The sequence below is a fragment of the Callithrix jacchus genome, chromosome X (genome assembly GCF_049354715.1).
Source record: "Callithrix jacchus isolate 240 chromosome X, calJac240_pri, whole genome shotgun sequence".
NCBI lineage: Eukaryota > Metazoa > Chordata > Mammalia > Primates > Cebidae > Callithrix > Callithrix jacchus.
Window position 1 is genome coordinate 124,730,996 of NC_133524.1, and position 27,996 is coordinate 124,758,991.

Sequence of the window (27,996 nt, forward strand, 5' to 3'; positions counted from 1 at the left end):
AATGTTTCATGTCATATGTCACCAGGGAAATCAAATTAGATACCACTACACATCTATTAGAATGTCCAAAATCCAAAACACAACACCAAATGCTGGCAAGAATGTGGAGCAATAGGAACCCTCATTCACTGCTGGTGGAAAAGCAAAATGGTACAGCCACTTTGGAAGACAGTCTAGCAGTTTCATACAAAACTAAACATACTCTTACCATAAGATACAGCAAGTGCACTCCTTGGTATTTACCCAGTGAAGCTGAAAACTTACATCACACAAACACCTGAGCATGAATGTTTATAGCAGCTTTATTTATAATTGCCAAAACTTGGAAGCAATCAAGATGGATAAATAAACTGTGGTACATCTAAACAACTGAATATTATTTAGTGCTAAAAAGAAATGAAATGAGCTATCAAGCAATTAAAAGACTTGAAGTAAACGTAAATGCACATTACTAAGTAAAAGAAGCCAATCTGAAAAGGCCACATAGTATGTGATTTCAATTATACACCATTCTAGAAAAGGCCAAACTATGGATACAGTAAAAAGATCAGTGGTTGCCAGGGAGTGGGGGAAAGGAACAACAGATGGGGCACAGAGAATTGTTAAGGGAAGTAAAACTACTCTCTATGATACTATAGTGTGGATACACATGATTAAGCATCTATCAAAACCCGTAAAATATACAATACAAAGGATGAACCCTAAGGTAAATCATGAGTTTTTGGTGAGAATGATGTGTCAATGTAGGTTCGTCAATTGAACAAATGTACCACTCTGATGGAGGATGTTGATAATGGGGAGGCTCAACCTATGTGTGGGTAGAGGATATATGGGATATCTCTGTACCTTTCTCTCACTTATGTTGTAAACTTAAAACTACTGTAAAAAATAAAGTCTATTAAAGTCAGGTAGCGTGATACCTCCAGATTTTTGCTCAGTATTGCTTTGGCTGTTCAGGATCTTTTGCAGTTCCATATACATTTTAAGATTGTTTTGCTATTTCTGTGAAGAATGTCATTGGAATTTTGATAGGGATGGCATTGAATCTGTAGACCATTTTGAAAAATATTGTCATTTTCACAATATTAATTCTTCCAGTAGAATATTTCCATTTTTTGTATCCTCTTCAATTTCTTTCACCAGTGTTTTACTGTTTACCTTGTAGGGATCATTCACTTCTTTTGTTAAATTTTCCTAGGTACTTTATATTTTTTGTAGCTATTGTAAATGGTATTGATTTATTGATTTCTTTTTCAAATTGTTCACTGTTAGCATATATAAATACTACTGACTTTTATATGTTGATTTTGTATTCTGCAACTTTACTGAATTTATGTATGAATTTTAACAGTATTTTTATGGAATCTTCAGGGTTTTCTAAATATAAGATCATGTCATCTGTGAACAAACATAATTTGACTCCTTCCTTTCCAATTTGAATGCCCTTCATTTCTTTCACTTGCCTGATTTCTCTGGCTAGGATTTCCAAGAAAATGACAAAAACATCCTACTTAGGTTGTGGGTGTCATGAGTGTGGCTTAAAGCAATGATTGGATAAAAACTGCTACCAGTAAATCATTTCAATCGGCTACACAGCTCCAGGAAAAAAAAACTAAAAATAGTATGGTATATACTTTTGCCCCTCATAGCTGAGAAATTCAAGTTATGTGTACTAAGATGAAAATAAGAAAAACTAGGCAGAATGAACTGGGAGTGGGGAGGAGGGGGTGGGATTAATTATGCGTGGAATGAAGGAAAAAGAGAAAAGGGTGGGGAGAGATGGAGGGAAGGAGGAGGAAGGAGGGAGGAAGGGCATCAGGAAACACTACAAAGCTACAAATCAGGGCTTTTTTTCCCCTAGAGAGCCAATTTACCAGCACACCACAGGCTCAAGGGTCTTAGTGATCATGAAATGTAACCCCTTGGAGAATACTGAAGAGGGCAAGCGGGGTTGGGACACTGGGAAATGAATGAAAAGCCAAGAGTTGTGAATTTGTGCAGGATGTGCAGGAAAGAGATATTGAGAAAACCTTGCCCTCCTACGTTCTCTAGCTTTTAAGACTTGTTCTTTATTCTGGGCCATGCAGTGTGTGTGTGTGTGTGTGTGTGTGTGTGTGTGTGTGTGTGTGTGCGCGCGTAGCAGGAGAGCAGTTGTCATAAATCCTCCCACAAGTGGAGAGCCACTCACAGAGCTAAGCCCACCTAACAGTGAATGTACAGCTTTCCATGCCTTTAGTTCTAGTCCCCAGAGCGACTAAAAGATAACACGGTCACAGGTCCCCACCTGGTAGCCAGGACAGCAAAACCCCAGTACAGCTCAGCGCAATGATCTCTGCTTACAGATTAGCTACAAATAATTTACCCACTTCTCCAAATTGCTACAGTAGACTGGAGTGGCCATTCTTGAGAAATTGAGGAATTAAATGTCCAGGTTGGTCCACACCCGCTTCCTGGGCCCTTCTCATTTTCTCTGGGTCATTCAAATACCTACTCAGCAGGGGCAGACAACACTCAGATAAGTACCTTCATTGTTCCTGTTCCTCCTGTTTAGTCATGTTCTAAAACCACTCAGGGCAGGGCGCAGTGGCTCAAGCCTGAAATCCCAGCACTTTGGGAGGCCGAGGTGGGCAGATCACCTGAGGTAAGGAGTTCTAGACCAGCCTGACCAACATGGCACAACCCCATCTCTAATAAAAAAAATTACAAAAAATCAGCTGGATGTGGTAGTGCACGCTTGTGGTCCCAGCTACTCCGGAGGCTGAGGCAGGAGAATTGCTTGAACCCAGAGGTGGAGGTTGCAGTGAGCAGAGATCGTGCCACTGCACTCCAGTCTGGGTGACACAGCAAGACTCTGTCTCAAAAAATAATAGTAATAATAAATAAATAAATAATAAGACCACTCTGAAAAGAAACTACTAATTCTCTATCATAATCAGCTAATAGTCACTGCAGTCACTGCATTTATCAATCAGGGACAGCTCCGCACTCTTACTGTCATCTTCCTTTTCAGGCAGACTTTTCAACCACAGATATTTAGAGTTCCTACTACGTGCCAGTGATATATAGATGTATTTATCCACAGTGATACAAGGGTAAGTAAGACATGGACCTTCCCCTCAAAGAGTTTAAAACTAAACAATGAAGACATACATATCTTACCATATCATGAGACACAACGAAATGTAGTGCTGAATAGAAGCAGGGGCACAGTGATGTGACAGTGTCTGGAATCTGGAAACATTAAGGCCGGGGGAGTAATAATGAAAAATACTAGCTGATGTTTACTGGACATTTACCATGTGTCACACGCCACAATAAACATTTCATGTAAATCACTTCATTTAATCTTTCCAACCAAATATGATACATAGCATCATTCCCACTTCCCAGCTAAAAAGACAGATAAAAAGAGATTAAATAATTTATCCCGAATCACACAGCTAAATGTTGGAATGGGGGTCTGCTATGGTGTGAATATTTGTGCTCCCGCAAAATTCATATGTTGAAACCTAATCCCCAAACTGTTGCTATTAAGAGATGGGGCCTTTACTAGGTGATAAAGTTGTATGGATGGAGTTCTCATGATTGGGATTAGTGCCTTTATAATAGAGACCCATGGGAGCTTGTTTGCCCTTTTCTTACCATGTGAGGACACAGAAAAAGGCACCATCTAAAAACCAGAGAGCAGGTCCTCAATAGACACTGAATCTGTCAGCATCTTGACCTTGAACTTTTCAACCTCCAGAACTGTGAGAAATAAATGTCTGTTCTTTATAAGTTACCCAGTGTGTGGTATTTTGCTATAGCAACCTGAATGGACTAAGACAGGGTCTATCCCAGAACCAAACGCAGAGTTCAGGGGAAGCTGAAATGAGGTACCGTACTCTTATAAGGATGTGGAGATGACTGTGTTAATTTAGGGCTCCTAACAGAATTTATTTATTCATTCTTTCAACATGACCCAAGCACTGTTTCATAATAATAAAGAAAACAGATGAAATTCCCTGTCTTCACGAAGGTTATATTATAATGAAAGGTAAGTCCTTTTAGGGAGAAAACTGCATATATTGGGACAAATACTCTAATAAATGGTTGCAGCAGAAGGTAATAAAGTCCCTCTGATGATGACCAACAGGAAGACCCCTGTAGTCTGACAAAGTTAAGTTTATTAACGTGCTAAAGCAAGGGAGACTGCACATCAGAGGAAGCATGGGGCAACTCACGAAACAAATGAAGTGATAGGGTTGTTTGAGATTGGGAAGGAGAGAAGAGGGGAGGTAAAATTTAAATGAAGCAGCATTTTGATAGTCTCAAGGTAGAGCAGGGATATGCCTAAAGGCATCAGCCTCAGGTCTTGGCTCAGTAGACACAGTCTAAGATACTAGAGAGCAAGGCTTTTTGGCTCTATGTTCATTTGTTAATTAGCAAAAAGAATCAGAGTTTCTTTTTACAGGTTCAAAAAAGTCATCCCCCAGCTCTGACAACCTCAGTATTCAGTGGCAACAAGGCCACATAAAAGTAAGGAGGCTACTCTATCACTGTAGAAGGAAAAGAATTTAGCATTCTCAGGGCAAGCTGAGAGGCAGGAATGAAGAGGTACCATGAGAAGGGCATAGTCAGAGAGAGATGCATGCAGCCTGGTGGCTACGGGGAGAGGAAATGTGACTGGGGAAAGAGTACTGAGCTCACAGATAGATTCTGAGTGAGAGCCCAAGTAGAAGTGAGGGAGAGAGAAAGAAAGTGAATGAGAAAGAGAACCAGAGAGAGACAAAGGCTATGTTTCACACAAATGTAGTGTGGGACAGGGACAGCATGAGTCCCTGGGAAGTATGAGGCTCCTCTGGAAATTAACAAAAGTGTTTGGAATGTGTTTGAACTTCCACAGGCCGTGAAGTAATTTCACATCATAGATCACAAGAGCAGAAAAACTTCAAGCTAACTTAAAACATATATGGTACAGGGCAAATCAAAGAAGTCTCACTTCAACCTACAAAGGAAAATTTGCAGAACAAATTCCCTCAAGAAATAGATACGTGGATTCAAGTTCTATCTCTATTAGTCAACAACTGACAGATTCAGAAACAGGCAAAGAGAAGTGACAGTGACCATGGAATAAGTAGTTGAGACAAGAAAGATTTTAAAAATGTAAGAAAGCCCAACTGGTTAAGACAGCACTATTTCCATGTACATACTTCTTCCTCAAGAAGCACGTGGTTCCACGGGACCCCTGTGGCCTCACTCTAAAGGTGAAGGCAGGACAGTAAGTTACAGCTGCTTAATGGAAATCAAGTGTCCACTGTTGTGTTACGCTGATACTACGGTGAGTAAGCCAAGACCGTAGGCAGGTGGGACCACCTACGTGCAGTGAGGCAAAGTCAACTGTCCCATAAAATCTTAATATCTTTCCATCTTTAAAATATACAACTGAATTCAGGACAGTGGCTGGCAAGATGGCCAAATAGGAACAGCTCTGGTCTTCGGTTCCCAGAGCGATCAATGCAGAAGGCAGGTAATTTCTGCATTTCGAACTGAGGCACCCAGATCCTCTCATTGGAACTGCTTAGACAGTGGGTGCAGCCAACAGAGAGTGAGTGGAAGCAGGTTGGGGCATCAACTCACCCAGGAAGTGCAAGGGGTAGGGGAACTCCCTCACCTAGCCAAGGAAAGCTGTGAGGGACTGTGCCCTGAGGAAGGGTGCATTCCAGCCCAGATACTACAGTTTTCCCATGGGCTACAGAACCCACAGACCAGAAGATTCCCTCGGATGCCCACATCGCCAGTGCCCTGGGCTTCAAGCACAAAACTAAGTGGCTGTTTGGACAGACACTGAGCTAGCTGCAGGAGCTTTTTTTTTTCAGACCCCAGCAGGACCTGGAACACCAGTGAGACAGAACCATTCACTCCCCGGGAAAGTAAGCTGAAGCCAGGGAGCCCGGTGGTATAGTTCAGCAGATCCCACCCCCACAGAGCCCAGCAAGCTAAGATCCACTGGCTTGAAATTCTCGCTGCCAGCACAACGGTTGAAGTAGACCTGGGATGCCCGAACTTGGTGAGGGGAAGGGCGTCTGCCATTACTGAGGCGTCAGTAGGTGGTTTTCCCCTCACAGTGTACACTGGAAAGTTTGAACTGGGAAGAGCCCACCACAGCTCAGCAAAGCCTCTGTAGCCAGACTGCCTTTCTAGATTCCGCCCCTCTGGGCAGTGCATTCTGAAAGAAAGGTGGCAGCCCCAGTCAGAGGCTTACAAATACAACTCCCATTTCCTTTGGAGAGAGCACCTGGGGGACAGCGTGGCTATGGGCCCAGCCTCACTAGACTTAAACATTCCTGCCTGCTGGCTCTGAAGAGAGCAGTGAATCTCCCAGCACAGCACTTGAGCTCTGCTAGGAGACAGACTGCCACCTCAGGTGGGCCTCTGACCCTCATGCCTCCTGACTGGGAGACACCTCCCAGCAGGTGTCTTCATACAGGAGCTCTTTGGCCAGCATCTGGCGGGTGCCCTTCTGGGACGAAGTTTCCAGAGGAAGGAACAGGCCACTATCTTTGTTACTCTGCAGCCTCTGCTGGTGATACCTAGGCAAACAGGGTCTGGAGTGGACCTCCAGCAAACTCCAGCAGACCTGCAGCAGAGGGGCCTGTTAGAAGGAAAACCAACAAACAGAAAGGAATAGTATCGACATCAATGAAAAGGAACATCCACACAAAAACCACATCTGAAGATCACCAGCATCAAAGACCAAAGGTAGATAAATCCACGAAGATGAGGAGAAACCAGTGCAAAAAAGGCTAAAACTTCCAAAAACCAGAATGCCCCTTCTCCAAAGGATCACAACTCCCCATCCCTGGGATGCAAGGCTGGTTCAACATACACGAATCAATAAACATAATCCATCACATAAACAGAACCAATGACAAAAACCACATGATTATCTCAATAGATGCAGAAAAGGTCTTCGATAAAATTCAACACTCCTTCATGATGAAAATTTTCAATTAAACTAGATATTGATGGAACATATCTCAAAATAAGAAGAACTATTTATGACAAACCCACAGCCAATATCATACTGAATGGGCAAAAGCTGGAAGAATTCCCTTTGAAAACTGGCACAAGACAAGGATGCCCTCTATCACCACTCCTATTCAACATAGTATTGGAAGTTCTGGCCAGGGCAATCAGAAAAGAGGAAGAAATAAAAGGTATTCATATATGAAGGGAGGAAGTCAAATTGTCTCTGTTTGCAGATGACATAATTGTATATTTAGAAAACCCCATCATCTTAGCCACAAATCTCCTTAAGCTGATAAACAACTTCAGCAAAGTCTCAGGATACAAAATCAATTTGCAAAAATCACAACCATTCCTATACACCAATAACAGGCAAACAGAGAACCAAATCATGAGTGAACTCCCATTTGCAGTTGCTACAAAGAGAATAAAATACCTAGGAATACAACTAACAAAGGATGTGAAGAATCTTTTCAAGGAGAACTACAAACCACTACTCAAATTTACAAGAAACAACCCCATCAAAAAGTTGGCAAAGGATGTGGACACCTCTCAAAAGAAGACATTTATGCAGCCAACAAACATATGAAAACAAGCTCATCATCACCGGTCATCAGAGAAATGCAAATCAAAACCACAATGAGATACCATCCCATGCCAGTTAGAATGAGGCTCATTAAAAAGTCAGGAAACAACAGATGCTGGAGAGGATATGGAGAAATAGGAACGCTTTTACACTGTTGATGGGAGCATAAATTACTTCGACCATTGTCGATGACACTGTGACGATTCCTCAAGGATCTAGAACCAGAAATACCATTTGACCCAACAATCCCATTACTGGGTATATACCCAAAGGATTATAAATCATTCTGCTATAAAGACACATGCCCTCATATGTTTATTGCAGCACTATTTACAATAGCAAAGACTTGGAACCAATGGCCACCAAGAATAGACTGGATAAAGAAAACATGGCACATATATACCATGGAATACTATGCAGCCATAAAAAGGAATGAATTCATGTTCTTTGCAGGGACATGGATGCAGCTGGAAACCATCCTTGTCAGCAAACTAACATAGGAACAGAAAACCAAACACTGCATGTTTTCACTCATAAGTGGGAGTTGAACAGTGAGAACACATGGACACAGGGAGGAGAACATCAAACACTGGGGCCTGTCAGGAGGTGGGGGGGCTAGGGGAAGGATAACGTTAGGAGAAATACTTAATGTAAATGATGGGTTGATGGATGCAGCAAACCACCATCGCACATGTATACCGATATAACAAAGCTGCACATTTTGCACATGTATCCCAAAACTTAAAGTACAATTAAAAAAAAAGAATATACGACTTAAGCATGATTGGCTGAGACATTAAAAGTCACCATGTCAATACAGAGTTATGGTCTTGAGCAAGAAATCACAACTAGAAAGGATTCAGACTTCAAGACAGGCAAATCTGCCCTTCAGTGATATTTTATCTATCCCACACAGTGACCTTAAAATGTTCTTAAGCTAACTTTCCCACAGTTAAAAAATGGGAACCATCATGTTATTAAAAAATCAAGTTACCTGCTTCTCTTGAAAAATCAGAAGATCTAACAAGATTTGGCCCATATTCCCATGTCACAAAAAGAGGCTGGAGTGGATGATAAGTGCATTCTCTTTCCCTGGAGTCCCTACCACTCCTGATTGTCTCATACCCAGCCAGTTTCACTGATTTCTATTACTTGGCAGACTTCTGGATGAGTCTGTAATTCCTGACTAGAGTACCAACATTCATGGCACTTTGCTGAAAAAAATAAATAAATAAATGTATCCCATTTGTTCACTCATATTCTTAAAACATGGTTTGGGGGCTTTTGTCCAGAATATAATATTACACTTTGGTAAGGCTTTTTTTTTTCAAGGCTGTGGGAAGGGTCATGCTTCCCCTCGCTTCAGATTTCCTTGTTCATTCACTCTGTGGTCAGTGTGATGTCTTCTGTTTGGTTATCAGTGTTTGTTTGCAAAGAAGGACAGTGTGACCTCTCGGGCAGGAGGACCCTTAGAGTGAAGAAAGCCGTTAGCAAATCAATCCTAAAGTGATTTATTTCCAAGCAGTAGATAGCAAGAAGGCAGTGTATATTTATCATTTGGACAAGGCCTTAATAAAGATAAATTTGGAGTTTGAGTTCCTCTAAGGAAGTGGCTTTAACTTCCGACATATGCCAAAATGCACTTCACAACTAATTAGGTGGTACTCACATATGCCTTGCAAGTGGGTATAGTTAGGTACTTGGATAAAAGTGATGCATTTGTCTACATTTAGATGTGCCAGTGGTGGTCTGAAAAATCAGGGACTTTGAGACCATAGAGAAACAGCAAGAGTTAAATTCAAGGAGATTCTCAAAGCCAATAATTAATGCATGCTCATTAAAAAATCTATGTCAAGACTGTTTTGCTGCAGCACAGAGGGCAAATAAATGTTGAATGTCAGTCTTACCTTCATGTGATTAATAAAATCATGATTGCTGAATTCCCCTTTCATTGTCTCATATCTGCATTTGTAGGATCCCTGCAGTCATGCATACATGGAGTAAAGGACTGGGGCTGACTCAATTGTTCAAATGATCTCAGCAACTAGTACTTTGAGCTCTCTGATTTGGAAAATCAGGACCTGGACTAGAATAAGGCAAGCTAGGGGCCTAGGTACAAAACGTAAGAAGGTGCTCACTTCCAGGGCATGTATATGCAAGTTAGTAACTCCTTAAATTTTGCCCTCTAGTGGCCTGGTTTGTCTCACCCTAGTTCTAGCTCTATTGACAATATTTTTATTATTGAATTGTGATGCTAAACATCTCACTGAGGGAATAGGAAAGTCAAAAACGTGAATACCTACACAATCAAATGCAGGTGTGTGCAATAACAACTTATCAGGACACACTGGGCAGACAATACCATAAACCCTTATATATAGTCGACAGTGAGGAAAGAGAGGGGTCATTGTAAATTAATGGCATGTCTGAATATCCATTTCTCAATTCCAAAACCTAGTAATGGAACTAAGGGCTAATAAGATACTGCCAAGTAAAGAGCCTACAGGTAAAAAGTGAAGGATCCCACTGTGAAGTTCTGTGGTTTGTGTTTGTTGCATTAGTTGATTGTACCAGTGGGGCTAATAGAAACTAAAACTCATTTCTTCAACTATGCTAAGAATCTCTAAAATCTTAATAATGTGATTAATTTGCTTGTGAAACCTGTTACATAAGAGCTCAAAAGGGAAACCTCAGCCCTGTCTCATTTATGACAAAGTCCAAGTACAAAATAGTTCTAGTTAGGAGTGCCATCAAACAGGCAGGTGTGAGGCAGGAGACCGCGGGTCTTTTTACTTTGCTTCAGAAGACTTATGACAGATTACAAAGTAGCCTCTGTTTTAAACCCTAACCCACTTCATCTTCTCTTCCTTCTTCCACAACAATCTCCAAGGTCAACACATGACTACATATGCTAGGACTGAGAACAAAAACAGGCTAAAATGGTGTCAAGTTGAGAGGAGTCATTCTCATCCAGCTTTCATTGGTACTCAACTTGAGACTTTCCAGATGGAAGATCATTGAGTGTTTTCAGGTGGGAAAAAAAAAAGCTACCTCTCCAACAAAATTGATCGAGTTGGCTTATGAAGCTCTGTGGGCACAGTCATGCTTGTTAAACAGAGGAGCTCTCTGGAAGTGAATTCCAAACACAGGGATTAGCATTTCCTTTCAAATAGTCACAGTGTACGGAGCGGGAAAGTCCTCGATAGAATGTGGTTTCCATTTGCTGAATCATACTTAGCTCAGCTCTCGGGCTGGTGTTTCCTTAGTGTGACTGCACTATGTAAGAGTGGAGTTTTCAACAATTTTCTTTTTTTTTTATTGCATTTCAGGTTTGGGGGTACACGTGCAGAACATGAAAGATAGTTGCATAGGTACACACATGGCAGTGTGTTCTGCTGCCTTCCTCCCCTTCACCCACATTTGGCATTTCTCCCCAGGCTATCCCTCCCCAGCTCCCCCCCAGCTGTCCCTCCCCTATTCCCCGCAATAGACCCCAGTGTGTAGTACTCCCTTCCCTGTGTCCATGTGTTCTCATTTTTCCTAACCCACCTATGAGTGAGAATATGCGATATTTCATTTTCTGTTCTTGTGTCAGTTTGCTGAGAATGATGTTCTCCAGATTCATCCATGTCCCTACAAACGACATGAACTCATCGTTTTTGATTGCTGCATAATATTCCATGGTGTATATGTGCCACATTTTCCCAGACCAGTCTATCATCAGTGGGCATTTGGGTTGGTTCCAGGTCTTTGCTATTGTACACAGTGCTGCACTGAACATTCGTGTGCATGTGTCCTTATAGTAGAACGATTTATAGTCCTTTGGATATATACCCAGTAATGGGATTGCTGGGTCAAATGGAATTTCTATTTCTAAGGCCTTGAGGAATCGCCACACTGTCTTCCACAATGGTTGACCTAATTTACATTCCCACCAACAGTGTAAAAGTGCTCCTATTTCTCCACATCCTCTCCAGCATCTGTTGTCTCCAGATTTTTTAATGATCGCCATTCTAACTGGCGTGAGATGGTATCTCACTGTGGTTTTGATTTGCATCTCTCTGATGACCAGTGATGATGAGCATTTTTTCATATGATTGTTGGCCTCATATATGTCTTCTTTTGTAAAGTGTCTGTTCATATCCTTTGCCCACTTCTGAATGGGCTTGTTTTTTTCCTGTAAATCTGTTTGAGTTCTTTGTAAATTCTGGATATCAGCCCTTTGTCAGATGGGTAAACTGCAAAAATTTTTTCCCATTCTGTTGGTTGCCGATTCACTCTAGTGACTGTTTCTTTTGCCGTGCAGAAGCTGTGGAGTTTGTTTAGGTCCCATTTGTCTATTTTGGCTTTTGTTGCCAATGCTTTTGGTGTTTTGTTCATGAAGTCCTTGCCTACTCCTATGTCCTGGATAGTTTTGCCTAGATTTCCTTCTAGGGATTTTATTGTGCCAGGTCTTACATTTAAGTCTTTAATCCATCTGTAGTTAATTTTAGTGTAAGGTGTCAGGAAGGGGTCCAGTTTCTGCTTTCTGCACATGGCTAGCCAGTTTTCCCAACACCATTTGTTAAACAGGGAATCCTTTCCCCATTGCTTGTTTTTGTCAGGTTTATCAAAGATTATATAGTTATAGATAGGTTGTGTTGCCTCCGGTGCCTCTGTTTTGTTCTACTGGTCTATACCTCTGTTTTAGTACCAGTACCATGCTGTTTTGATTACTGTAGCCGTGTAATATAGTTTGAAGTCCAGTAGTGTGGTGCCCCCCACTGTGTTCTTTTTGCTTAGAATTGACTTGGCTATGTGGGCTCTCTTTTGGTTCCATATGAAGTTCATGGTGGTCTTTTCCAGTTCTGTGAAGAAAGTCAATGGTAGCTTGATGGGGATAGCATTGATTCTGTAAATTACTTTGGGCATATAGCCATTTTCACAATATTAATTCTTCCTAACCATGTACATGGAGTGTTTCTCCATCTGTTTGTGTCCTCTCTGATTTCATTGAGCAGTGGTTTGTAGTTTTCCTTGAAGAGGCCCCTTACGTTCCTTCTAAGTTGTATTCCTAGGTATTTTATTCTCTTTGTAGCCATTGTGAATGGCAGTTCGTTCTTGATTTGGCTCTCTTTAAGTCTGTTATTGCTGTATAGGAATGCTTGTGATTTTTGCACATTGATTTTGTACCCTGAGACTTTGCTGAAGTTGCTTATCAGTTTCAGGAGTTTTTGGGCTGAGGAGATGGGGTCTTCTAGGTATACTATCATGTCATCTGCAAATAGAGATAATTTGGCTTCCTCCTTTCCTATTTGAATACCCTTTATTTCTTTTTCTTGCCTGATTGCTCTGGCTAGAACTTCCAGTACTATATTGAATAGGAGTGGTGAGAGAGGGCATCCTTGTCTGGTGCCGGATTTCAAAGGGAATGCTTCCAGATTTTGCTCATTCAGTATGATATTGGCTGTTGGTTTGTCGTAAATAGCTTTTATTACTTTGAGATACATTCCATCGATACCAAGTTTATTGAGGGTTTTTAGCATAAAGGGCTGTTGAATTTTGTCAAATGCCTTCTCTGCATCAATTGAGATAATCATGTGGTTTTTGTTTTTGGTTCTGTTTATGTGGTGAATTGCGTTTATAGACTTGCATATGTTGAACCAGCCTTGCATTCCCAGGATGAATCCTACTTGATCATGATGGATAAGTTTTTCGATGTGCTGTTGCAATCGGTTTGCCAGTATTTTATTGAAGATTTTTGCATCTATGTTCATCATGGATATTGGCTTGAAGTTTTCTTTTCTTGTTGAGTCTCTGCCGGGTTTTGGTAACAGGATGACGTTGGTCTCATAAAATGATTTGGGGAGGATTCCCTCTTTTTGGATTATTTGGAATAGTTTCAGAAGGAATGGTACCAGCTCCTCTTTGTGTGTCTGGTAGAATTCGGCTGTGAACCCGTCTGGACCTGGGCTTTTTTTGTGTGGTAGGCTCTTAATTGCTGCCTCAACTTCAGACCTTGTTATTGGTCTATTTATAGTTTCGGCTTCCTCCTGGTTTAGGCTTGGGAAGACACAGGTGTCCAGGAATTTATCCATTTCTTCCAGGTTTACTAGTTTATGTGCATAGAGTTGTTTGTAATATTCTCTGATGATGGTTTGAATTTCTGTGGAATCTGTGGTGATTTCCCCTTTATCATTTTTTATTGCATCTATTTGGTTGTTCTCTCTTTTATTTTTAATCAATCTGGCTAGTGGTCTCTCTATTTTGTTGATCTTTTCAAAAAACCAGCTCTTGGATTTATTGATTTTTTTGAAGTGTTTTTCATATCTCTATCTCCTTCAACTCTGCTCTGATCTGAGTTATTTCTTGTCTTCTGCTAAGTTTTGAGTTTTTTTGATCTTGCTCCTGTAGCTCTTTCAATTTTGACAATAGGGTGTCAATTTTGGATCTCTCCATTCTTCTCATGTGGGCACTTATTGCTATATACTTTCCTCTAGAGACTGCTTTAATTGTGTCCCAGAGATTCTGGTATGTTGTGTCTTCATTCTCATTGGTTTCAAAGAACTTCTTTATTTCTGCCTTCATTTCATTGTTTATCCAGTCAACATTCAAGAGCCAGTTGTTCAGTTTCCATGAAGCTGTGCGGTTCTGAGTTAGTTTCTGAATTCTGAGTTCTAGCTTGATTGCACTATGGTTTGAGAGACTGTTATGATTTTCGTTGTTTTGCATTTGCTGAGGAGTGCTTTACTTCCAATTATGTGGTCAATTTTAGAGTAGGTGTGATGTGGTGCTGAGAAGAATGTATATTCTGTGGATTTGGGGTGGAGAGTTCCGTAAATGTCTCTCAGGTTTGCTTGTGTCAGGTCTGAGTTCAAGCCCTGGGTATCCTTGTTAATTTTCTGTCTAATTGATCTGTCTAATATTGACAGTGGAGTGTTAACGTCTCCCACTATTATTGTGTGGGAGTCTCTAAGTCTCTTTGTAAGTCATTAAGAACTTGCCTTATATATATGGGTGCTCCTGTATTGGGTCCATATATGTTTAGGATCGTTAGCTCTTCTTGTTGTATCGATCCTTTTACCACTATGTAATGACCTTCTTTGTCTCTTTTGATCTTTGTTGCTTTAAAGTCTATTTTATCAGAGATGAGAATTGCAACTCCTGCTTTTTTTTTGCTCTCCATTTGCTTGGTAAATCTTCCTCCATCCTTTTATTTTGAGCCTTTGTGTATCCTTACCCATGAGATGGGTTTCCTGGATACAGCACACTGATGGGTTTTGGTTTTTTTATCCAATTTGCCAGTCTGTGTCTTTTGATTGGTGCATTTAGTCCATTTACATTTAGGGTTAATATTGTTATGTGTGAATTTGATACTACCATTTTGATGCTACCTGGCTGTTTTACCCATTAGTTGATGCAGATTCTTCATTTTGTTTATGCTTTTTAGCATTTGGTATGTTTTTGGAATGGCTGGTACTGGTTGTTCCTTTCTATGTGTAGTGCCTCTTTCAGGAGCTCTTGTAAAGCAGGCCTGGTGGTGACAAAATCTCTGAGTACTTGCTTGTTTGCAAAGGATTTTATTTTTCCTTCACTTATGAAGCTCAGTTTGGCTGGATATGAAATTCTGGGTTGAAAGTTCTTTTCTTTAAGGATGTTGAATATTGGCCCCCACTCTCTTCTGGCTTGTAGAGTTTCTGCTGAGAGATCTGCTGTGAGTCTGATGGGTTTCCCTTTGTGGGTGACCTGACCTTTTTCTCTGGCTGCCCTTAGTATTTTCTCCTTTATTTCAACCCTGTTGAATCTAACGATTATGTGCCTTGGGGTTGCTCTCCTTGTGGAATATCTTTGTGGTGTTCTCTGTATTTCCTGAATTTGAGAGTTGGTCTGCCTTGCTAGGTTGGGGAAATTTTCCTGGATAATATCCTGAAGAGTATTTTCCAGCTTGGATTCATTCTCTTCGTCCCCTTCAGGTACACCTATCAAACGTAGGTTAGGTCTCTTCACATAGTCCCACATTTCTTGGAGACTTTGTTCATTCCTTTTTGTGTTTTTTTCTCTAATCTTGGTTTCTCGTTTTATTTCATTGAGTTGATTTAGACGTCTGATATTCTTTCTTCTGCTTGGTCAATTTGGCTGTTGAAACTTGTGCATGCTTCACGAAGTTCTCGTGTTGTGTTTTTCAGCTCCTTCAGTTCATTCATATTCCTCTCTAGGTTGTCCATTCTTGTTATCATTTCCTCGAATCTTTTTTCAAATCTTTTTTCAAGGTTCTTAGTTTCTTTGCATTGAGTTAGAACATGTTCTTTTAGCTCATGGAAGTTTCTCATTACCCACCTTCTGAAGTCTGATTCTGTCATTTCATCATAGTCATTCTCCGTCCAGCTTTGTTCCCTTGCTGGTGAGGAGTTTTGGTCCTTTGTAGGAGGCGAGGTGTTCTGGTTTTGGGTGTTTTCCTCCTTTTTCCGTTGGTTTCTTCCCATCTTTGTGGATTTATCCACCTGTCATCTGAGTAGTTGCTGACTTTTCGATTGGGTCTCTGAATGGACGCCCAGATTGTTGATGATGAAGTATTTCTGTTACTTAGTTTTCCTTCTAACAGTCTAGCCCCTCTGCTGTACAACTGCTGAGGTCCACTCCAGGCCCTGCTTGTCTGGGGTACACCTGTAGCAGCTGCGGATGCTACCAGTTTCTTCTTCTGCTCTCCTTGTCCCAGAATGATGCCCACCAAATGTCAGTCTGATCAGTCCTTTTTGAGGTGACTCTTTGGATATACAGGGGTCAGGGAGCTGCTTGAGGAGACGGTCTGTACTTTATAGGAGCTAAACGGCTGAGCTGTGAGCTGCATTGTTCATTCAGGGCTGTTAGGCTGCTGCGTTTAAGTCTGCTGTAGCAGAACTTATAAAACCCCTTTTTTCCCTCAGATGCTCTGTCTCGAGGAGTTAGGGCTTTCTTTATGAGTATTCGTTGCACTGTCCTGTCCAGCTAGGAGGCAGTCTGGTCACTTTTTGCCTGCCGAGGCTCTGCCCTGCTACCGCAGGGTCCACCCTGTTGCCATGGGCTCTGCCCTGCTGCTGTAGGCTCTGCCCTGCTGTCATGGGCTCTGCCCTGTTGGCAGAGTCTCTCTGTTATGGTGGGTTGCCTCGGCAATGGCAGGCTGCTTCAGCAATGGGAGTGTACCTCAGTAGCGGCAGAATGCCTCAGCAGTGGCGAATGCCCCTCCCCCACTGAGCTGCATCATCCTGGATTCAGCTGTGCCCACAGTGAAACTCTCAACCCCAAGCATTTCAAATCGCCATTTTGTCTGTACATGTGGGGGTGGGACCTGCCGAGCCTGATCACCTGGCTCCCTGCCTCCAAGCCCTTTTTCTCTTTTTTTTTTTTTAAGTTGAACGGTTGACTCTCTCCCAGGTGTTTCAGTTGCCTGCTGATAGGGCACTGGGATCTGTGTGATTTCCCGTGCAGTGACCCACTTTGCCGTCTCAAATGTCACTTCCCGGGAATCTCCTGGTCTGGCTCACTGTCCAAGTCCCGTTTAATCAGATGGATATGCTAATGTGCCCTCCCAAATCTCAGATTGCCAGTTTAACAGGGCACCCAGACCAGTCGGTTTTGTGTGGAGTGCCACTGCGCTGCGGCGTCGGACGAAACGGCTGTGCCAGCCAAAAGGGCTGCGCTGGTGTCCCCAGTCTCTCCCACACCTGGGAATTTCCCCATTCTGTGGGCAACAAAGATCCATCTGGAAATGTGGCTTGGACTCACCCTCTGCGCCTTCACTGAGAGCTGCAATCCTGAGTCATTCCTACCGCGCCATCTTCTTTTCTCCCCAAAGCATGGTTTTGAACCACAACAGAGAATTTTCAAACAAGTAATTGCACTAAGCATAGTCCAGACACTAACATAAGTAGTGTTGCCCTTCAAAAGTATATGATTGACATCCTAAATTAGTTGAAGCCACTCATCAATTATTCAAATATTTATTAAGTGTGCAATGCTCTATTCTTAGTGCTGTAGGAAGGCAAGGTGAGTGACAGATGCCAAAGATATACAGGTTCTGCTATGGGAGTTAACTGTCTAGTAAGGAGGTTAAGTTATGCACATGAATAGCAAATATGGAGTAGAAAATTTACACCCCACAAGAGAGAAACAGACAATGGAGTAGAACACTCAAAGTGCCCTCCTCAGACTAGTGCATAAGTATCACTTTAGAGCTCCTCAGAAGTGCAGAATCATGGCCGGGTGTGGTGGCTAACACCTGTAATCCTAGCACTTTGGGAGGCCGAGGTGGGCAGATCACGAGTTCAAGAGATCGAGACCATCCTGGCCAACATGGTGAAACCTCGTTTCTACTAAAAATACAAAACAAAAATTAGCCGGGCATGGTGGCACATGCCTGTGGTCCCAGCTATTCGGGAGACTGAGGTAGGAGAATTGCTTGAACCCAGGAGGCAGAGGTTGCAGTGAGCTGAGATTGCGCCACTGCACTTCAGCCTGGTGACAGAGCAAGACTCCATCTCAAAAAAAGGAATTCAGAATCACAATCCCCAAGCCTGACTGACTGATTAAGCCTCTGTAGTTTAACAAGATCCACAGGTGATTCTTGTACACATTAGTTTCAGAAGTCCTGAACTAGAATAGATCAGAGGAAGGAGAGATTGCTTCCAGCTGAGGGCTCAGAAAAGCCAATGAAGGAAGATGGCATGTGAGCCAGATTTCAACGTGTCATAAACTTGGTTGACCACCAAAACTTTTCCTCTGCTGCTTTCAGACATATGGCTAGACCACATTTCCTAGCCCCCCTCTCAGTTATGTGCAAATGTGCCTACTTCCAGACCCAGACACTAAGAGAGTGTACATGTCTTATTCACACTTCCTTTTTCCTCTAGCTGGAACATGAATGAGGCTGGCCACCCATCATCATTCGGATTAGGATGACACCCTAGGGGATGATAGAGCAATAACTTTTTGACCTGACAACTTATAAGAAGCCTACAATCCTGAATGACCACATGAAGCAGAGTCACTGTGTTCTGAAACACAACAGAGATGTTACATGAGAGAAAAAAAGGAAGTTCTCAATTTTTAAGCCACTCTACTCTATGGTCTCCTTTTTATAAGGCCCTGTGGCTACCCTAACAAATGCAGACATATAAAATGCCCACACAAAGAGATGGTGAGAAAGGTATTTCTCATTAATGGAGCAGCATAAGTAGACACAGGTGTGTGTCTATGCTTCTGGAGTGTTTGAGGAATCACAATCATTTGACTGAAACGTGGTATATGAAGTAACAGCAAACAGAATTAGAAAGGTAAGTTGAAAAATTAGATTACGGGTGATGTGGCACTCCAGGCCACCAGTGACAGGGAGCTACTGAAAATCTAACAAGGGAATGACACAACATTTAGGGGAAAATACTCGGGCAATAGAGTGTGTAATGGGTTAAAGTGGGAAGAGAAGAGAGGTAGAAAGTCCAGTTAAGCTCTTGTAATAGTCCAGCTAAGAATGACAATAAGAACCTCAATGAGGGTGATTCTGGTAGAACCATAGTGATAACAGTGTTCTTATTTGCAGTTTAGATGCTCCTCCAATAAAATCTAATAGGTAGCTTTGAGCTTTCAGAGGTAGAACCAACAACCAGCTATCTATTGTAGACTACAATTAGTTACTCCAGTTCCACAGAAATACAGTAAAGCACCGCAGACCTGAACGTTGACTTAGGCAACAAAAGAAAAAATGTATATGAATACGAGAACAGTTTTGTAATGAGAAAAAGCTAGTGATTATGTGGCAATGTATCTAAATATATTTCTCTTTATATTTCTAGAAGTTAAACTAAGTGATTTTTTTGTGAAATATTGTCTTCCTAACAAGTCCCTCTCACTTCCAGGCTAAAGTTTTCTCTTTGACTAATTGTCTACAGTAAACACCTAACATCTGACCTTAGATTCTTTACCTCAGACTCTATTATACCCCTAGAGGCATGGGAATCACTTCAGTATACTCTTCATTATGGCCAGAGTTAAAGTTGTTTCTTAATATTTTAAATTTAAAAATACTTGTGTAATTTTACTTTTCAGAAAATTTAGATATTTATGTATAGGGTATGCCCTGAAGCACGGCTCAGCCATACTAGAAAATAAATAAGTTTCATGATAAAGCTGGTGACTGGTTAGAATTCCAGAATTATAATGGGATCCAAATGAAGCACTCCTGAGGGTGTGAGCACACAAATATTGAACTTGAAAATTACAGGCTTCAAGAGTGCAGAGAGTGTACTAAAGAAGTTGATTGAAATCAATTACCCTTCTGAAAATTGGGAGGTGCTCAGAGAACAATTAGGAAGACTCCAATCCATATTCATTAATACAGAGTGGGTCCCCAAATGACAGAGATAGCTGCTGTGATTAACAAAGAGGTTTTAAAAAAAGACAGCCTCATAGAAGAAATAGGCATGGGAAAGGCTTCCAGCACACAATAGATAGTAACATACTTATATTAGAAAGAAGTTCCAATCTAATTCATGATGAAATGTATTTATTAGGAATAGAAGTAGAATGATGGACTTCAATTCAAGTGTGCTACCCAACACAGAGAAAATGAAGAAGACTTTTTTTGCTCCTGTCCATGGCCTATTTGATAACTTGATAATTGTCTTGGTCCATTCAAGCTGCTATACAAAATACCATAGACTGAGTGGCTTAGAAATAACAGAAATTTATTTTTCACAATTCTGGAGATTGAGGAGTATACAATCAAGGCAGACTTCGTATCTGGTGAGGGCCCACTTTCTGGCTTATAGATGGTGCCTCTTATTATGTCCTCACATAGTAGAAGACACAAGGCAGCTCTCTGGTGCCTCTTTTGTTTAGGCATGAATGTTACTCATGAGGGCTCTGCCTTCATGACCTAAACACCTCCCAAAGCCCCTAATCTTTAATACCATTACAATGGAAGTTAGTGTTTCAACATGTGAATTCCGAGTGGGAACACAAACATTCAGACCATAGTAATAATATAACATGTAATAAGTCAGGGCCTAAACATAGGAGAGGAGGAAGGCAGCTGCCTGTCAGGAGATCCCTAGCCAGAAAGCTCTCCCCTGCTGGGCTGCTACTGTACCAACAGTCTCAGAAATCATTTGCGGCCTTAAGAAGTGAATTCAGGGTTCTAATCAAAGGCCTAACACCTATTTGCTGAGGTTTCTTGAGGGAATCATCAACCTTTCTGTAAAACGTTGATGACAATACTTTATTCTATAAAATGTTGATGGTAATACTTTGTTCTGCCAACCTCTCAAAGTTGTCTTTAACCAAATATGACTGCATGCGTGAAAGTTGATCGTTGCTGCAGAATATAATGAATTTTTACTGTTTTACTTCCTTTTTCATAGTGACAGCTTACTGTGTTCCAGGCACTGTGCTAAGCATTTTATCTTCATTAACAATTTACTCTTCACAACTACTCTATGGAAATGGGATCTATTATCATCCCATCGTACAAGTAAGTAAACTGAGTCTCAGATAGTTTAACATGCCCATAGTCACACAGCTAGGCAACGGCAAAGCCACAATATGAGGCCAAAAAGTTTGATTTCAGAGCCCATATTCTACACCACTGCACCCTATTGACTCCTGACATTAATATCTGACATGTTAATATCTGCAATGTACAGGTTACACTCTACTTTCATACACTTACTCATTCAATCAATACCCCAGTCCTGTGAGGTATGAAAATTATCCCCAGTTACATGGGGAGGAAACCAGGTTCAGAGGGAATTACTTAACCAAGGCTGAACAGCTAGTGTTAAGTGTGATTCCCAACATGCTAAAGCTCCTTTACCAATTTGTACTGGTTTTCTAAGTAATGGGGAATCAGTAAACGTTCTCTTGGTTAGCTGACAGAAGAATTCTATTCTCTGGGGAAGATATATGTTTATGTGTATACATACACGTATATAGATTTTTTTTTATTAACAGGAGAAAAGGTATACAAATTTATTTAATGTGTGTATACAAGAACCTTCAGAATGAAGATCCAACTTTCCGATAAGGAACAGAAGCTTCTATACTATAATTGCCCAACAGGTTCTTTCTGACCAGTGCAAAGACAAAACCATTTCACTGAGAACATGGTACTGTAGTAAAGAAAAAGTTTAAATAATGCAGGCTAGCCATGTGGAAGATGGAGTTATTACTCAATCAGTCTCTTTGAAGAGTCACACGTTAGGGTTCTTCAAGGATAGTATGGTAGGCAAGGGACTAGGGAATGGGGTACTGCTGACTGGTTGTGGATACAATCATAGAGATGTAGAAAATGGTCTTCATAATCTTTACAGAAATGAATGCACTGAGTCAGCCTCTGGGTTGAGGGGGCTGAGCACAGGACAAGCTGAGTCGTGAGTCACAACTCGCAGTGGAGTCAGTCAGTTACCAGAATGCAAAAGTTTGAAACACATCTCAAGAGACCAATCTTAGGCTCTACAATAGTGATGTTATCTATAGGAGCAACTGGGGACATCACAAATCTTGTGATATCTGGCAACATAACTCTTGAGCAGTAACGGATTATAAAAACTATGCTTACATTTTAACATAATTCAGGCCCCTCCCATAATCCTAATCTTGTGGCCTCCCATTAGTCAAAGGCAGTTTAAGCCCCTGATCAAGGAGGTGAATGGTTTTAAGAATGCACTATTATCATCCTTGCTTCAAAACTAAACTTCAAACTAAGCTCCTCCCATGGTTAGCTTCGCCTACACCCAGAAATAAGTGAAGATAGCCAGCCTGTGAGTCTAGAAGCGAGATGGAGTCAGCCATGCTAGATTTCTTTCACTATCAATAATCTTTGCAAGGGTGGTTTCAATACCATCTCAAGGTAATGGAAAAAATGGAGGTTTGGATCCTGGTGAAACAGGTTATGGGATGGAGGAAAAAAAGAATTCTCTTGAGGGGATTACCAGGGAGAATGAATGGATATGGGAACTTGTAAATACTTCTCTTTGGAATTTAAATGACCTTTGGAGATAGACATTATACTTGTAAAAGTGTTTGTTCAGGTGTGGTTAAATGTTGGTCTTCTTTTCTGCAATAGATAAGGAGATAACAGGAAATAGAAGAAAAAAAACAGTTGCTCTCTTTGGTGGGTCTGGATCTTAGGCAGATAGAGAAATTTCAGCTTCTTTATGAGAGACAGTGGTGTAGGAGGAAAGGTCAGAGAGACTTTCAAGCTTCTTCAGCTCAGCATATATATATGTTTATATATATATAAATATACACACATATATATATATACACATACACACACACACACACACACACATATACATTAATCTGATGAAGTTCCATGGCATTTAGGAATAGCATGGCTCCTGAGGTGTAAGAGCACAAGACAACCATAGCTAAAGAATAGGGCCTAGGTCAAGTTCTAGTGAGGTGCCAGGATAGGAGCTCCAAGCATCCAAATGCATTTGCTAACTGACAATCCTAGAAACAGGTTGAAGATTTAAGCCAGTTTTGATATACTGCAACTCATAAGCCCTTCAATGGTAAATCTACTGACAAGTATGATTCATTAGTATACTAAGCATAGCTTACAAAAGGACTCGTCTGTGAAGCTTTTAACTGCAAAGAGTAATTTGTTTGAATGCAGAATTCAGTATCAGTCAATGAATGAAGGTCAGGATTAGGTGACTTCTCTTCAGTAGATTTCAAGTCAACTCTGAAACTCAGCCATCCATACATTTTCCATTGCCACCCCTACTTTCTCTCAAAGGCGAATGAAGTACAGATATAAGGCTGAGAAATAAAAGACTCTTGCTTGTGGCATGCTTTCATTCTCTTCCTGGCTCTCTGCTCTCCAGGTACCCAGTAACCTCATGCAGCCTCCCATTGCTGTGTACCATCTGGTGTTGCCCTCACTGCAGTAACTCATGTCTCTCACCTACACTTATCTATTCAAGTAACCCATGTGACCCTTTTCCTTCGGATATCACATGGGATTCCAAGTGGCTCTGAGAAACTAATTACTACTAATTTGCTAACGGCTGAAAATAAATTTTGTTATTTAGCCCCACACCTATACCACTCTAGGTAATAGAAGGCAGCAGGCACAGCAAATAAAAGCTGGCCTAAAAATCCACCAGATTGAAAGACAGGATAACAGAATCCTAGTTCAAGGTTTCTACAACTGGGTTTTGGGATTTATTCTCTTTGCGTGTCAGTTTCTTAATCATAATCAGAATTTGTTACCACAACTGATAATCCATTTTTGGATTACCAGGACCCACCTGCATGCCTCCACAATCTATCCCCACCTATCCCAAAGTGAAGAGGGCTTATTTTGGAATTCTGCAGGTTTTTCTACAAAACAGGACTGACTCTACTTGTATTTGTACACAAGTCACTGCTCTCCAGAAGAGGCCCTCTCCTTTCCTTAATTGGACCTGACTCTATAGTTTGAAGAATGAATGAAAAGAGAATGTTAGAAGCATTCTTAGAGTATTTTAACTTAAGGTTCAATCTTATACAGTTGTAAATGCCAAGATAAGACTTTGGAACTTGATTCTCTAGGACAATAGGGAATCATGGAAGTTTTCTGAGTAAAGGAGTGACAAATAAGGTTGTACTGTGTTTGTAATACTAAATAGTTAAATTATCACTCTATGTTTAAAACATAAAAATATTTATTTGCCATATTTTGACATGGTTGTTCAGAGGACCTGCAAAGCTGTCTTTTGTGGGGGAGATTTGTACCTGTAGAGAATCTGCATTGATGAAGCCAGGTTTTCTCTGAGGCCTTCCCTTGTCCAGATCTAGGAACGATTAACTGAAAGTCTGATACCTCTAAAAGTCTGAAAGAAATATTTAGCATCTATTCTTTCTGAGGGCTGCTACCAGTGAGGTTTCATCTACATAATAAGACCATCTTGCTAGCCAGGACTCCTCCCACCCCCATAACCGACTTTGCCACAAGTCAAGCCCCCATTCTTTCTTTAATATCAAGATGATATAAAACCTTCTGTGCCCCATTAGGGTGTTGGGGGTATCACTCTGTGGTTCTTCCCCACGTACATGTTAGTAAGTTCGTGCTGGAGAGAGACATCAGCAAGATGATTCACTAGAGACATCATGTGCCTGTCGCCCACCCCCATAAGAAAGGACCAAGGCAATGAAAAAACAAATAATATTTAATATTCAACAGTGCTAGAGTGCAGATGCACTTATGTTGACTAGAAATCCAGAAGGGCAGCATGGAAGCCCCCAGCCTCTACAGCCACATCTTCCCCACCTGGATCATATCTGCTTGGAGTTCTTCTGCAAAGCGAAGCAGAAGAACCCCACCAGCTCCCATTGCCCCACAAACACCTACAGTCCTTACTATAGGAAAATCCCACATATCTTTCACCCCTACCCTCTGTGAACTTGAGACCAGAGCCACTACTGAAGTCTACCGCACCTCTCCAGTATTAGTGCTCCATCTTCATTCCACTAAGCCCACACTGGCAACTGAACACTACAACTCCAGCTGTGCAGAGCTTGGACCTAGGATCAGGTATGACCTTGCTCCAGCACAACAGGGAAAACAACTCCCACCACAGACACTTCCAGCCAGAGGAACAGTCCAGCATTCCCACCCAGTGCAAACCCGCCTGAGCCAGGCAAACTGCTACATTCTCTCCCTCAAGCAGGAGAAGCCCTCAAGGCTCTGAACAGTGACACACTCCCAGCAGGTGGAGCAGCTACACACCCACTCCCAAGGCCTGAGAAATAGCCCCACCCCTTACAGACAAGCCCTTGGCCTGCACAATAGCCCTGCAGCCCCTAATCAGGGTCCGAGAAAAGCTCCAGGGCCGCCACTGGCAGATATACCCCCATCCAATCAGCAGTGTGCCCATGCGTTGGGACTGGGAAAGAGCCCTGCAGGCCACGTTGGTGGGCAAGCCTCCAGGCCAGCAGAACAGCCTTATACTTGCATCCCAGGCCTAAGAAGCAGCCCCACAGCCACCCCTAGCAGACATTTACCCATGCCAGCTGAGAAGTCATGGAGCTACATCCTGGATCTGAGAAATAGCCCTGTGGGCTGATCCTGGCAGACACACCACAGGTCAGCTGAGCAGCCATGCACCTGCATCCCAGGCCTGAGAAACAGCCCCATGAGCCACCCTAGCAGACACTTACCCAGGCCAGGCGAGAAGCCATACAACCACATACCAGGCCTAAGAAACAGCCCCTGTTTCCTGGCAGGCACACCCCCAGGCCAGCTAAGCAACCGTGGGAGCGTGCTCCCAGCCAGAGTGTAACATCCCTCATAGACCCAACCCCAGCCCCAAGTTGGTTGACTCACCATGGCACACAATCTCCCCCAACCTGAGAAATGCCTGGCAAGTCTACCCCCAGCAAAGCCACAGCACCACAACCACAAACTCTTCTCTGCCTAGGCCCTGAGACACTAAGAATGTCACTAGCATGGATTACGCATGGAATATTCTCCAGGATTGATGGTGTGTTAGAACACAAAACAAGTCTCAAAAAAAAAAAAATTAAAAATGGAAATCCTATCAAATATCTTACCTGATGACAATAGAATGAAATAAAATCAATCACAAGAGGAACATTTTAAACTATACAAATATGTGGATATTAAACAACATGTTCCAGAATGACCAATGGGTGAAGGAAGGAATTAAAAATGAAATTTAAAAATTCCTTGAAACAAATGAAAATAGAAATAAAACATACTAAAATCTATAGGGCCCAGCAAATGTAGTATTGAGAGGCAAAGTTACAGGATGAATGAGTTTTAAGGAACTAATAAAAAAAATGAATACTTGAAAGACCCTTACATAAAAAAAGAAAACTAGAGAGATTTCAAATAAACAACTTAGTGATATATCTCCAGTAATTAGAAAAGGAAGGACAAACCAAACCAACCCCAAATTAGTAGAAATAAAGAAATAATAAATCACAGAGCAGAAATAAATGAAACTGATACTAAAGAAATTTTAAAAGCTCAATGAAACAAAAAGTTGTTTTTTTAAAATATATAAATTTGACAAACCATTAGCTCAAATAAGTAAAAGTCACAGAAGGCCCAAACAAAATCAGAAATATGGACATGTCACAACAGATGCCATAGAAATACAAAAGATCGTTAGAAACTATTATAATCAACTATAAACCACTAAATTTGAAAACCTAGAGGAAATGGACAAATTTCTGGACACATACAACTTAACAAAATGGAACAAAGAAGATGTAGGGAATATGAGCAGACCTATAACAAGTAACAAGATTATATCATTAGTAAAACCCTCCCAACAAAGAAAAGTTCAGGACCGGATGTCTTCACTGCTGAATTCTACCAATCTTTAAGGAAAAATTAATGTCAATTCTTCCCAAATGACTCCAAAGAAAACTAAAGTGGAGAAAATTCTTCCTAAGTCATTTTGCAAAGCCAGCATAAATTCGATACCAAAATCAGACAAGAGCAAAACATAATAAATAACTACAGGCCAGTATTCCTGATCATAGAGGCAAAAACTCTCAACAACATACTAGCATACTGAATCCAACAATACATCAGAAAGACAATACAGCAAGATAAAGTGGGATTTATCCCAGAAATGCAAGGATGTTTCAGCATATGCAAAACAAAAAAACACGTTACATTGCATCAATGGAATAAAGAACAAGAACCATATGATCGTCTCAATATATGCAGAAAAAGCATTTGATAAATTTCAGTATCACTTCCTGATAAAAACTCACAATAAATTAGATACAGAAGGAAAAGCACTTCAACACAATAAAGGCCATATATGACAAACCCATAGCTAACATCCTACTCAATGGGGAATAGCTAAAAGCTTTCCCTCTAAGAACTAGATCATAAGGATGACCACTTGCTCCACTTCTATTCAACATAGTACTAGAAGTCCTAGCTAGAGAAATCAGGGAAGAGAAAGAAATAAAGGGCATCTAAGGCATCCAAATTGGAAAGAAAGAAGTCAAATTGTCCCTGTTTGCAGATGACATGATCTTATACATAGAAAAGCCAAAAGACTCTAAGAAAAATCTCTTAGAACTGATAAATAAATTCAGAAAAGCTGCAGAATACAAAATCAACATAGAAAAATCAGTAGCATTTATATACACAAACAACAAACTAGCTGAAAAAGAAATTGAGAAGGCAAGCCAATTTACCATAGCTTCAAAAATGTTTATTGCAGCACTGCTCAAAATAGCCAAGATATAGAATCAACCTAGTTGCTGAACAATAGATACATAAAATGTGGTATATGTACACAATGGAATACTATTCAGCCATAAAAAGAATGAAATCCTGTCATTCACAGCACCATGGGTGGAACTGAAGGACATTATGTTAAGTGAAATAAGCCAGGAAGAGAAAGTTAATTACC